Genomic DNA, 13216 nt, shown 5'->3' on the forward strand with positions numbered 1-13216 from the left:
ATTCAAATAAAGGTAGAAAATGAGAGGGGTGGCCTGTTTCCCAAAGGAAACCTGGGATGTCAGTGTCATAAGCAAAGTGATGAGTCAAGAAGTTGTATAAAAACAAAGCACATGGACAGGGTCAACAGGGAGAAACTGGGGGAAAGAAAGGAAGGGGTGACATTGTCCAAAAAAAGAAATGTACTCATTACTTGACTTACAAAATGGCAACCCTTCTGTACAGCACCTTAATAGTAATAATAAAAAGTATGTCTTAAAACACCACCACCAAGAAGCACTGAGCACCAGTAGCTCACACCAGTAATCCTAACTAGTTAGGAGGCTGAGATCTGAGACTTGAAATTCAAAGCTGGCCCAAGCAAGAAAGCTTAAAAGACTCTTATCTCCAATTAACTACCAAAAAGCCAGAAGTGAAGCTATGGCTCAAGTGGTAGAGCACTCACCTTGAGCAAAAATGCTCAGAGACAGCCTCCAGGCCCTGAGTGTTTAAGCCCCAGGACCAGCACATGCACACACACATGTACAACACACACACACACACACACAGAGTGAAGAATCACAAAGCTGTGCGCTGCTCTTTGAGCACACTGATTTTACTGATAAAGAACTATGGGCTCCACATCCCCATGAAGCATGGGGACATTTGTTGGTTGTCCCCTGGACCTTCCCTCCTCCTAGTGTTTCTTTTTTTTTTTTTTTTTTTGTCGTTGGTCATGGGGCTTGAATTCTGGGCCTGGGTGCTATCCTTCGGCTCTTCAGCTCAAGGCTAGCACTCTACCACTTGCGCCACAGCCACTTCCATTTATTTTCTGTTTGAATATAGTCACTCAGAATGGTGGGCTCCATCATCAGTCCATGGAGGGGGGGTAAGGAGCCAGTGACCACAGCCTCTCCTTCTGCCCACTCTGATGGGTCTAAGTGGTCTGGACAGATGTGAATTACTGAGTGTATAGGTCTGGGAGCTATGTGCAGTCATCTTGGGACCACAGGAAAGGGATGCTGCCATCTGGAAGAAGCAAGGAAAGGAAAGGAAGGCGAGAAGAGGTGTGGAAAAAATAGTAAAGGAGAAAAAAAGGGAGGAAGCAAGGAAAAAGAGAGCCAAGAAGGGGAGAAAGGAGGAAAGTGAGTCTTTAGTGACACCATTACCCTCTAGATCAAACGTCATCTGAAGCCAGCCTGCCTCTGGATTTTTCAAATTTTTCAATTTCGGTGACTTCAATGTTTTCTGAATTGCTTCCCAGTCTGGGCAGCCCACACAGTACTATGTACAGGGATGTCTAATGTAGGTGTTGGGACAGATTAAAGGTGGAGGTAGTCTCTCAGAGGGAGAGGTGGGGTTTCTACTCAATACCCAAGCTCCCGAGCACTGATAGGATGCTCCTCTGACAAGGTCTGCTCCTCTGGCAAGAGGGTTAGATTGCTCTACTGGTCACCTGAGTACCTGCATCCCAGGTGTCCTGAGGGTAGAGTACCAACTCAGATGAGGAAAGCAGGGAGGAGCTTAGCTGCCTGATGCTTGTTTTCTTGGCCACACAAGTGGCTTCTAGGAGTCAGATGTGTGCAAGCCAGATATGAGAACCTTGTCAGAGACTGGAGCTTTTCATGAAGAGCCAGCTTCTGCTCTGTCTGCCTACTGCAGGGCCAAATTTAACCTTGGTGCAGCAGATACTGGTACAAAACATCTGTCTTTTCCTCTGAGATAGTTCACATGTGTTGGAAGAGAGCATGACTGCACCCAAGACCATGCTGTCTTCCTGGCATCCTCCTCATCCCAGGACTGCTGCTCGGTCAGGGGGAACAGAGGCTGCACTTGGGGTACTGTGTGTGTGTGTGTGTGTGTGTGTGTGTGTGTGTGTGTGTGTGTGTGTGTGCTGGTCCTGGGCTTGAACTCAGGGCCTTATGCTCTTATTTGACATTTTCTTAAAACTGGCATTCTACCACTTGAGCCATATGGCTACTTCTACTCTGGACTACTTTGCAAGGAATCAAGGTCTGAATCCCACAGGGTGGGCTGAGGTCTTTTCTGCTACTACATTATAATCAAACTTAAGCCTCTGTCTGGTCCTGCTCACATTCCTCGTGCTCCTGTGTGAACACTCTACCTCAGTCTACCTCCTTAAAAATTTCAGCCACAAACCCAGGTGAGCAGATGGATAAGATCAGAGGCCTGAGCTCAATTGTGTCACTGAGTAGTGGGGATATACCCTAAGAACTTCCATCAAGTGACTTCCCCATTGTGCAAAAGTCAGAGTGTGCTTACCCGAAGACGATTCCTGGGATATCACGAGATGACATAATCTCATGGGACCACGGCCGCACCGAATGTGTGGTTCATTGACTAAAATGCCCTTGTACTAGGCATTCCTAGATTCATGGGGATTTTGCTCAGCAAGGAAGTGGTTGAGAAACAAAAACATCTTGCTTCAATTTTATTTAAAATTGGAAGAACGCCGGGTGTAGGTGGTTCACACTTGTAACCCTAGCTACTCAGGAGACGGAGATCTGGAGGATCATGGTTTGAGAAATTTTTTGCTAGACTTCATCAAAAGAGCCAGGCTGGAGGCATTGCTCAAGTGATAGAGTGCCAGACTAGCAAGTGAAGGCCCTGAGTTCAAACCTCAATTCTGCAATATATTCAGATCCAGAGCTTTTTCTCTCTCTTCCCCAAGACCAAGAGGTTGATATAAGTTTCTGAGCACATCTTTGGTGGGGCACAGAGTGTGGATCTGGTAAAAGTTTCTAGGCCAGAAACCCTTTCTCTAGTCTTGGCCCTACCATTTCCTTGCTGGTTGACTTTCAACAAGTATTTTCGCATAAGGAAGCAGTGTCTGTGAACAACATGAAAAGTAGGATTCTGAACTGCAATGACTCTAACTGCCTGAAGAGAGCGCCACTACCAAGAACACTAAATGGGGCAGTAGGACATCCCACCCCCAACAAAAGCCAGTATTCCCACAGTAGGCCCCCAGAGGACTCCCAGGGGGCACTGTGGAGGGGCCTCTTGGGGCTACAAAAGCCTCTAGCAAAGTCAGAGCCATAGCAGGGTGGGGCCCAGAGCTGGAACCTGGTGTGTCTGCACAAAAAGCTTAATTTATCTTTCTCAGTTCTCTTTGGCCAAGGGAGATGACAGGAGAATGTTTTACTTTCTTTCTTTTTTTAAAGAAAACTTTCCATTGTGGAAATGGCATGTGTTTATTTTTAAAAATCCAGCCACAGGCTATGTAAGTTCTAGGTGGGCGGGAGAAGGCTCAGAGGCCAATACTGAAACTCTGGCCATTAAAGCTGGGTCTGAGTTGTTTTAACCATTTGATTCTTTCCCCCCTAGGCCTCTCTCCTTCCAGAGAAACAGAAATCCTGTTCATAGATGAGGAGAATGACAAAGAAACAGACTCAAGATCCAGGAAGTTAAAATGCCATTACAATAATTATGACTGACATTTACCCAGTACTTACTGGATCCCAGGCACTGAGCTAGGCTCTATATACATTGAATGTTCATCACCTGGGCGACAGGTCTTATGGACTCCACATTACAGGTGTGACAATCCAGTCTCCCCATGTGGTTTGACTCACCCCAAAGCCATAATGTGTAATCTGACATGTGGTAGAATATTGGCATTCTACACTCACTACTGCAGGTAGGAGTCTTCTGCATGGGAGGAGGGAGAGATCCAAGGAAAAAGGGCACTTCCTCAACAACCCAGCCCTTCTGGATACTGCTCCCCACAGGGGGAGGCCTAAAGGACATAGCTTCTTCTATAGGACCCATGCAGATTACACTTCTTCATTCTGGAAAATTCTCTTATGTAGTAGAGAGTTGAAAACGAGGCCCTTAGGGAAGGGGCTGGATGGGAAGCCTTGCTGTCTGGGAGTAAGGATGAAGCTCCCCTAACTGTGATGAGTTGGGGATAGAATCCAGAGCCCAGACCAAGACACTTCCCACCACCCCTTCCTAACATTATGCAAATTATCCAGTCTCTCTGTCCCTGGGTTTCCTCATCCGTAATAGGGGAATAGAACTCTCACATCCTCTGTTGTGAGAATTCCATCATATGAGATGGCGCATGTATATAACACATTTAGAACAGTGCCTGGCACGTAGCAAACACTTCACCAAAATTCACTATTGTTCTTCTCCAAAGTTGACTCATTCTCACCAAGCAGATCACAGCAAGCACGCATGCACAGATACGCACAGCTGAAGTACAAATGGTCAGACCCAGACATGGTGCTCTTTCATGTTTGCTTTCCCTCTAGCCAAAAACGCAGCCCCTATCCCAGCTCCTACCCCTTGTTCATCTCGCCTGATGTCTAAACTTGGCTATTACTCTTCTTGGCTGGAGGCCCTTGGGATTCTCAAAAGGATCCATTATGGGAGGGGAACCCCAAGTCTCTCTGTTTCTGAAGTTTCCAATACAGTTCAAAAGTTTGACGGAGTACTATCTGTGACTTTCCTTCCCTTTGTTCCTGGTAGGGCCACATGCAGCTAGAGGTAATCAGGCCAAGGAAAAGGACATTCTGGAAGAATTTGATCTCTCTGCTGCCCAAAGACCCTTTTCTCAAGATCCTTTCCTGGGTCTCTGGGGCCTAGACTAGCAAGGCTGTCTTTGTGGTTATCATCGTCCATCACATGATCCCTGCCATCCCCACCACTACCCTATCCTACTTAGCATCACCATCTAATCTAAACTCTTATCATATTTTGCAATCTCCACCACCGGTGTGCTCTTCATATTTTCTTTGTCCTCACCACCATCCTTACCGCTAGGGCCCCTCACACAATCCTCACTACACTTCCGTGACCACCTGCTGTTCACAACCAGTCAGACCTGTCAGTAGTAAGAAATGAAAACCCAAGCCAGTGGGTGAACTAAGAGCAAAAGCCACTCCCACGCCAAGAACGGGGAGGGAAGATGTGTTCAAGGGACTCAATCTTCCAACCCCAACAAGAAGCTGGCTTTCTCCCTGTGCCTCATTCCAGTTTCTCTCCACTGTTCACATCATTCTCTCTGGTGGACAGCCCCATCTACAAACTTCACAGATTCATAGTGATCCACAAGCAAAAGATTTTCCACCTCCCAGGTTCAAACTGAACACTTCCAAGGAAGGCCCTAGACTGATTTTAGCAATGGGGGGGAAGCTTGATGAATGTGTGGTCACCCTAAGTTGTGTCCATATCCACCCCATCCACCACCATCACCACCATCACCACCACATTTTTATCATTATCACCATCACCGTTACCACTATCATCATCACCATCACCACCACTATCACACTATCATTACCACCACCATAATATCACCTCACTACTACCACTACTGCTACCACTATCGCCATCACTGCTACCAACACATCACCACCATCACCACTATCATTGCTGTCATCATGATGCTGCCACCACCATCATAACTACCACCAAAATGACTACATTACCATTATCATAGCTCCACCCCCACCACATCATCATCACCATTATTACCACGAACAGCAACACCACCATCCTATCACTCAGACTACACCACCTCTACAATCACCACCATCACCACTATGACTCCCACTTTCATTGTTACCCTACTGCCACATTCACCACCACCTTCACCACCACCACCACGCTGCATGACCAGCACCATCACTACTTTGCTAAGAACTCTAATGAGCCCATCCCTGAGCCTCACATTTGGAGCTGCAGCAGATTGAATTTGATGAGGTTTCCAGACTGGCAGGAAGTGACTATCTCTGGGAAGTGAAATTGACCCGTTCAAGGAGATGGACACTCACTCTGGACCCCAGGACCAGGGCAAAAAGGGAAGTTATGGAGACAGGGTCTATACCCTGAATCATGGGCAGACAAGAGTTGTTGAGGGCTGTTCTCTGATGGGCCAGGTCATTTGGCAAACATCAGCCAATACCCAGAGAGGGAGCCATCCTTCCTAGGTGGCTAGCTCCCATACTAGCCCATCACTTTGGGCCCACCGCAGCCCTTGCCACAGTGTCTGGAGGGGGAGGGGGAAGTTGGGGCTTATTGTTGGCTCCATGCCTCCTGCTCCATCTCTGAGCAAACATCTGTTTCCAGATGTTGTCCCAGACCCTTTCAAAGTTGAGGAAAGACCTAAGTTATTTATCTACAGCAGACTCGCCTATTTGGCGGTAAGTTAATGTCAGGAATGGCTCACTGGAAGAAAGCAAGACCCTTATTTCCTGATGGGGGTGGGGTGTGCAGGCAAAACAAACAGGACAGCCCCCTCCTCAGTTCAGAAATGACCTTAGCCCCTCCTCCGTTCAGAAATGACCTTAACAAAGCAAGAGCAAGAAGGGTAAGAGACAGGAAGCAGGGCTGTGGGGGAGGGGAGGGGAGAAGGGAAGAGAGAGAAGGCCTTTGTAACGAGGTCTAGAGGAATGAATGTTCTAGGCCTTTACAAGCCACTGCTCAGGAAGGAAATGAAGGAAGAGAACGAAAGATTCACTAGCCATGCTATACTTCAGATGCCAAGCTGGACTTGAACTTAGTGGCATTCTCGGTGTTCAGTTTCTGTAGGTGGCAAGTAGCAGTGGTGTCTTGTAAGATGTCTAAAGGTCCTTCAAACATGGGGAACAGCTCCTAAGAGGAGATCAGAAGACTGAGATCCATGGTCAAGACACAGAGGGGGAGGGCACAAAGCCCAGGGGGCAGAAAAGTGAGCGGACACATGGTGCCATATCTTCACATCCCACATGCTGGCAAGTGGGATCTGCGCCAATAAACAAATTGGGCTTTTTGTTATCTGTCTGTCGTCAACTGAAACCATCTGTCTCTTCACTCACGATTGCCTGTCTTTCCAACAGCTCCTGGAGGCCTGTCACCTAGCACTCTGGTCACAGGCTTCCTCTCAGAGCACACGTTTGGAGGTGTCCTTCCATGGCCTCTGTGCTGAGGCCCAGATTCTGACTTGAGTCCTGTTTCTCCAGGCTGACAGCTCTGAGCATCTGAGTCTTACTCAGCTGATTGTTCTGCCTCCAAGAAACAGCTGTAAATGGGGCCCAAATGGATGCATTTGTTCGTGGTTCCTGATGTCCGGCTGCAGTGTGACTAGCCCATGCTCTCTTCTGCATTTTGTGTTTTCTTAGGGTCTCACACACGTGATCTCATTTGAGGGTTTCAGTAGTTCCCTGAGTAATGATTATATTCCCCTGCCCCGGAAAGGAGACTGCATTCCAGAGAAGTTAAGACATTTGCTGAAAAGCACACAGACAGAAAGGTCAAGACTCCTGGGTGCTGCTTTTCAAACTCAACTTGGGTCAGCAAAATGGTTTCATGTCCATTGTGTGTGTGTGTGTGTGTGTGTGTGCGTGCACATCGAGAGTAATGTTCTAGAGTTGATTGGTGATGTCTGCCAGTGCTGTGGAAATAGGAGTGCTGTTGGTATTTGTGCCAAACATGTCCAGACCATCCCACCCGAGAAGGGAGAAGTAAGAGTAATGGTTGGGACTACTACGTGTCAGGAGATTATTTAATACATGCTAGAGAGGATGAGCCACAAAAGCTTGGAACACCTGCTCTACTTTTCCCAGTCCTCTACCCAAGTGCATCCTGCCAGGCTCTAGGGCCCAACTTAGGACTCTAGCTCCATGTCTTTACCAGTCACCTGTTTCCTTCTCCAAGTGCCAAGGCCTTACTCCTCTGCTGCCTGATTGGCAGTTCATTCTGTGAGTGACCCTTCTCTCTTCCCTTTTGCATGTTCAAGTCCTCACAGAGGACCAGAGGATTGGCTAAGAGCACCTGGGAAGCCAGCTCTCAGTTTTGCACTAGCAGGAGCTCTTTAACAGAAGGTTTGTGGTGAGTGACAGCCCTCTTCTCAGCAGCACTTGTTTGGTCTTTGCCTCCTGTGAGCTCTGTCACGTGCTCAGCTCTGCGGCAGTTATTCTAAGGGTGGGCTGAGTACAGACTGGACCGTTACTTGGCATGCATCATAGCTTCCAGTCCTCCCAGAGAATGGAATTGTTTTCCTCACAGCTCTGACCATAAAATCAGATCCAGAGGCATCTGATAATTTGCTCACTATCACACAAGTAGTACCCAGGGGAACAGCACCCAAAACTACTCAAAACAGCCTGCAGGTAAATAGAAAACAAATCAGAACTATGCATGCCTGATCTACAAGTAAGGTTGAGTAGGAGCTTCCTCTAAATTCTCCATCCAATTAGACCAGAAGGATGGGAGGCTGTTCAGAACCTCCAAACTGTCCCTGGAAGAAGTCAGCCAAAAGAAAGCTTCTGTGGAAGTTTTAGGGATGGCCTAGTGCTGATGTTGAGCATGGCTTTGGCTAATGACAACATTTTCCAAATCCTATGTTTCAGGATCAAATGATTTCCGGACAGATTCACTGGCCCTTTGTGAGGTAAACATATCACGGCCTCTCATGAACCATACATCCTGGTATCAACAACTATGGCTAATTCTAAGCTTGGCTGTGTGACTTGTTTGGGCCCATGAGACAAAGAGTCACTCATACAGAGGCTTGGTGAGCACCCTTGGGACCAGTCCCCAATATGTACAGAACTCTCAGGGGGGACTGCAGAATATTCCAAAGTGACCGAGAGTATCCCCTGGAAGACTGGAGGCCACCTTGTCCATCCTGGTTCCCCAGCCAAGCTCCCTACCACCCAAGGTCCTATGATGCAGCCAATGACTCAGAGCAGAAGAACCACTCTGTTGAGCCCTGTCAACTCAAGACACTGAAGAAATAAGAAATCATTGTTTAAGCTGCTATATTTTGGAGCCATTTTCTATAAAGCTGTAGATGACTGGGACTGGGACTGACCCTCCTTACTGCTCTTGCCATTTTTACTCATGATTGGATCCTGGCCATTCGAAAGCATGTACATGTTCTTGCATATCCATCTAGATTATACACATCCTTTCTGGGTACATGTATGGGCACACTCCCCAACATGCACACACACACACATACACACACATACACACTCACCCCCTCTTTCACACACACACACATACACACAGTTGCATTCATATACGCACTTGAAGCTACACCAGTGTGCACTGGGATATAGCCTTGATCACTTAGAGTATTGATCACTTAGAGTACTTACACTCCCTTGTACGTGCCTGCTTATAGGTGCATGCACAAATGTGCATGCTCTTGTGAACTCCCAAACACCAGAGCAAATAAAAGCAACCATACACAGTGATAGCCTAAATAAATGGCATCTGAGGGACACACACACACACACACACACAGAGTCATTCATGTCTGAACTCATAAACACCCTAACCCTCCAAGCCCATGGGCCTGCTGAAAAAGGTCCCAAAGGTGTTCTCACTAGCATAGTCTCCATACTTGGCTCCATTCTTACAGAGTTTGGTTTGGCCCCAGTTAATGGGGCTCCCAGCCCCACCCCACATCTGCAGTCCCTATTCCCCCCATCCTGCTCTGCAAGGCCACAGTCCGTGGTATCTTCATGGAATGGAGAAATCACATGAGAGGAAACCACATGTCGAAAGGAGGTGAGAATTAGGAGAAAGCATTTCCAAATATCTGGACTTCAGCTCCAACCGGGAGCCTGCAATGGCCAGGAGGTGCCAAAGTGCTTTCCCCAGTGACCAGCACGCTCCCATTGACAGGCCAGAGAAAGCATTTACTCTTACAGCCTTATAAAGCGTACCTGCCTTTTGCGTATTCGGTCTACTTGGGCTGGCCTCAGCTGGGCTCTTGGGGATCTACAGCTCCCACATCTAACACAGGAGTGTAATGCCTTTGATGTTCTCAGGACAAAATCCCAAGCTCTTAATCATGCTGGTTCCTTCCCCTTTGCACATTTCAGCCATTCAGAATCACCAAGCTTCTCCAAAGCTCCTTGTATTCCTCACCTTCAAGGTTCATGCATGGGAGGTCTCTCTGCTTAGCTTGAGTACTCCACTTGCTCCTCAGCTCGTATATCCCAAGCCTAGTAAGGGCTCCTCTTCTTCAATCTCCACATACCCACTGTTTCCTGTGTTGTAGTGCTTAACTGGGTCAGCTTGCCTTGTAGACACCTTGTGCCCCTAACATAGGCTCAGAGCTCAGCACCAGAAAGGACTCCATAGAGATCTGTTGAATGAGTAGAGTTTTCAGTTGGGAAGACTCTTATTCATTCTATCACTCCTTTTCTTCCTTGCCCACCAATGTCTTACATGCTGCATAAGAGGAAGTAGAGGTACAATACTACATAAGTGAAGCCCTGAGGATGCAGAGGTGGGTCTAGGCAGCTCTGCTCTCTACGAGCTCCCAGTCTCAGAGGAGACAGACACAAGACTGGTTAGGACAAGAATGAGGCCACACAGGCCAACCTGGAAGACAACAGTGGCTCCACTGAGGTAGGTGATTTCTCACTCATGTGAAAGTCTAGGTTCATTGGGGAACTTGATTCTAGGAAAACTCTGGGGCCCTGACCCCTTTTACCCTGTTGGATTTGCAGCAAACCTGGAAAGCTGTGTGGAGAAGTTCTGGTGGGTGCCTAGCCCCAGCCTCCTTGGGTTGAGTTCTCTAGTTGTGGCTGTTATGTGGGAGGTTGGATATTTGTAAAGCTGTGGGGGAAGTGGAGGCTAACTCTGTCTCATTTGCATTTTTCTTGAGATATAGATTTCTCCCTCCCCCCTATTTCACAACTGGAAAGCCAGAGTGACTACATATCCTAGTGAGCACTAGCAGCTATAATTCCTAAAGTGAATAGCATTTATTGACCACCTACTATATGAGTACTTTGCATGTATCACCTCATTTACCTCTTCCAAACAGCTAGGTATTTTCCTTAGAAGTACATAAAGAAGCTGAGGCTCAGAGATGGTAAATCCAGGATTGGTTCCTGGCCTTTTCTGATTCCAGGACTCTGGGGAAGCTGTGGGTTTGAACACATTTTCAATGCTGTCAGATCAGCCCTCAATCACAAAAATGTTACAGATACAACCTTTTTCAGGCTGGCTACCTTAGCATTCCCCAGGGCCTCTAATGTCCTGAAAGAGAAAAATCAGTTTGTAGATTAAGGAAGGAATGAAACAAACTACCTAGTTCAAGTCTTCTGTTCAGAGTCCTTGGATGATTTCTTGGCTGGTACCACCTAGGTAAGCGACTCTCTGGCACCCCCTTGTGGTTATTGACTGCGTCCTCAAGAATACTCATGTCACTGGGACACTGCTCAATGAAACACATCCAAGAACCACTGCAGCTGAAACTGGAATCTAGAACCCTTGGCCCTTTCTACAGCATCACTTTCGCTCCTGTAGTCATCCATGGTAGCTGACTGATCAAGAAATGTTACATTTACTCTATGTAAGAACTGTATTATAAGTTCAATACTTTCTGTTAAATGTGCCATTAGACGTGTATTATATATTAAACTCCCTCTGGACCATCAATACACAAAACGTGAAATTTCCAATGCCCTATTATTAGGAAAGGGAACCTTAGGTAGACCCCTGTCTCCCCCATTTCCAATTACAGTTCAAGTTCCAGACTCTTCTCCCTTGCCTACTCTTCCTGAGGGGCAGGCTTTTTCCAAAAGACTTGATCCTACCACCTCATTTGCAGGAATGCCAAGAGGCTTAGGGAGATAAAGTCTCATGGGACACAAATGTTACTTACAGTGGGGGAAGGTGACAAAGAAGAAACTGCAGATGCAAAACGTCCTCAGGCCACCGGCTTTTCTCTGGAGGAGTAGGAATAGAAAATGATTCCAGGAGGGAGCAAGGTTAAATCCAAGGTGGACCCCACAGGCTGTCTGGGATGCTTGGACAGGTCTAGGAGAGGAGGAATGGATAGACTTCATCTCAGATCCGTGCAGGCAAGGAGAGATAATGGCCTTATAGGCAGCAGGACTAGCCTGTCCCCCAGATACCCTAGAAGAAACTCAGGCACAAGAGTGACAGCTGGCTCAGTTTCTCTTCCCCTGTACCCTGTTAATATTTGATCCTGAAAGAAAGCGGCGCCAGTTCTGCCGCCCCCCCCCTCCCCGCCCCGGGTTATCTTTTCACTCGGGGAGGAGAGCTGTGTGGCTGGCAAGGCCTCAAGACTAGGAATGCAGAGCCCAAGACCAGGGTGAGAAGTCAGCAGAAGTGCAATGATGGCAGTTTCAGATCATTCTGTTGGAGAGGGGGGAGGTGGGGGGGGGGACGAGAGAAGTTCATGCAGGCGCCCTGACTAGATAACTCAGCCGTGTGCCGGGTGGGGAAGTGGGGAGCCAAGGGTCGGCTTTGCCAGCTCATGGGCGCAAGCTGTCATGACTTTGGCGACGATGAAACGAGCCCTTGGTGTGAGTTTGGGGAAAGGGAGAGAAGCGCAACCCCCACGTTTTTTACTCCACCCGGGTTCCTGCCTATAAATAACCCCGATGCCACTTCAAAGAGGAATGAGAGCGCTGCAGAGGGGTTCCCGGGGCGGCGGGATGGGGCCTCACAGGCCCGGGAGTACACCACGCCCCCCATCCCAGGCGAGTTTGCATAAATAAACAAATCCAAGCGCCCCCCCCTTCCCGCGCGGTGCTCCCCCGCGGGCGGCGGAGGAGGAGTGGGGAGGAGGAGGAAGAAGAAGAGGAGGGGGGAGGGGGCGGGAGAGATTAGTTTGGGAAGTAGCACGAATTGCTCATCCGATCCGTGCAGCCACAGCGGGTGTGTCAAGTTACACAGGCGCCGGAATCGGCCTGGGCGCTGCTCCGCCGCGGCCACGACCCACCTCAGCCCAATGGGGCCCTCCACGCGCGCCCCTCCGCCCGGGGACTGAAACCGGCTCGCCGGGGACACGCGAGACACCCAGAAGGGCCGACTGGGCGACACCCGCTCGGGGATTCTGCAGACACTAGAGGGGAAAGACGGGCGGATTGCCGGCCAGATTCCCCCCACCCCCGACTTCCCTGGACTTTGGAACGGTCTCCGCAATAACTTTTATTTTTCGCACTTTGGGGTACCCCGATTACAGCTGATTGTGATTTGGGGGGGCTTTCTCTACCACCCCCCCCCTCCTCCTGAGATTTTTTTTCCCCTTGCTCTTGGCCGCCGGGAGTAAAGGAAAGGGGGCGTTTTCCAGCCACACAAACCCTTTCTCCCTCCTCAGTTTGGATCGCACCCTCTGGCGCCGGCTCGCGCCTTTATTTATTCTATTTATTTATTTATTGGTCCTCCAGAAGCGAGGGGATGGTAGCGGAGCGCGCCCGCGGCCCCGGGGAGCTGGGCGCGCCCCGGGCGGTG

The sequence above is a fragment of the Dipodomys ordii genome, unplaced genomic scaffold, assembly GCF_000151885.1.
Source record: "Dipodomys ordii isolate 6190 unplaced genomic scaffold, Dord_2.0 Scaffold34, whole genome shotgun sequence".
Lineage (NCBI taxonomy): Eukaryota > Metazoa > Chordata > Mammalia > Rodentia > Heteromyidae > Dipodomys > Dipodomys ordii.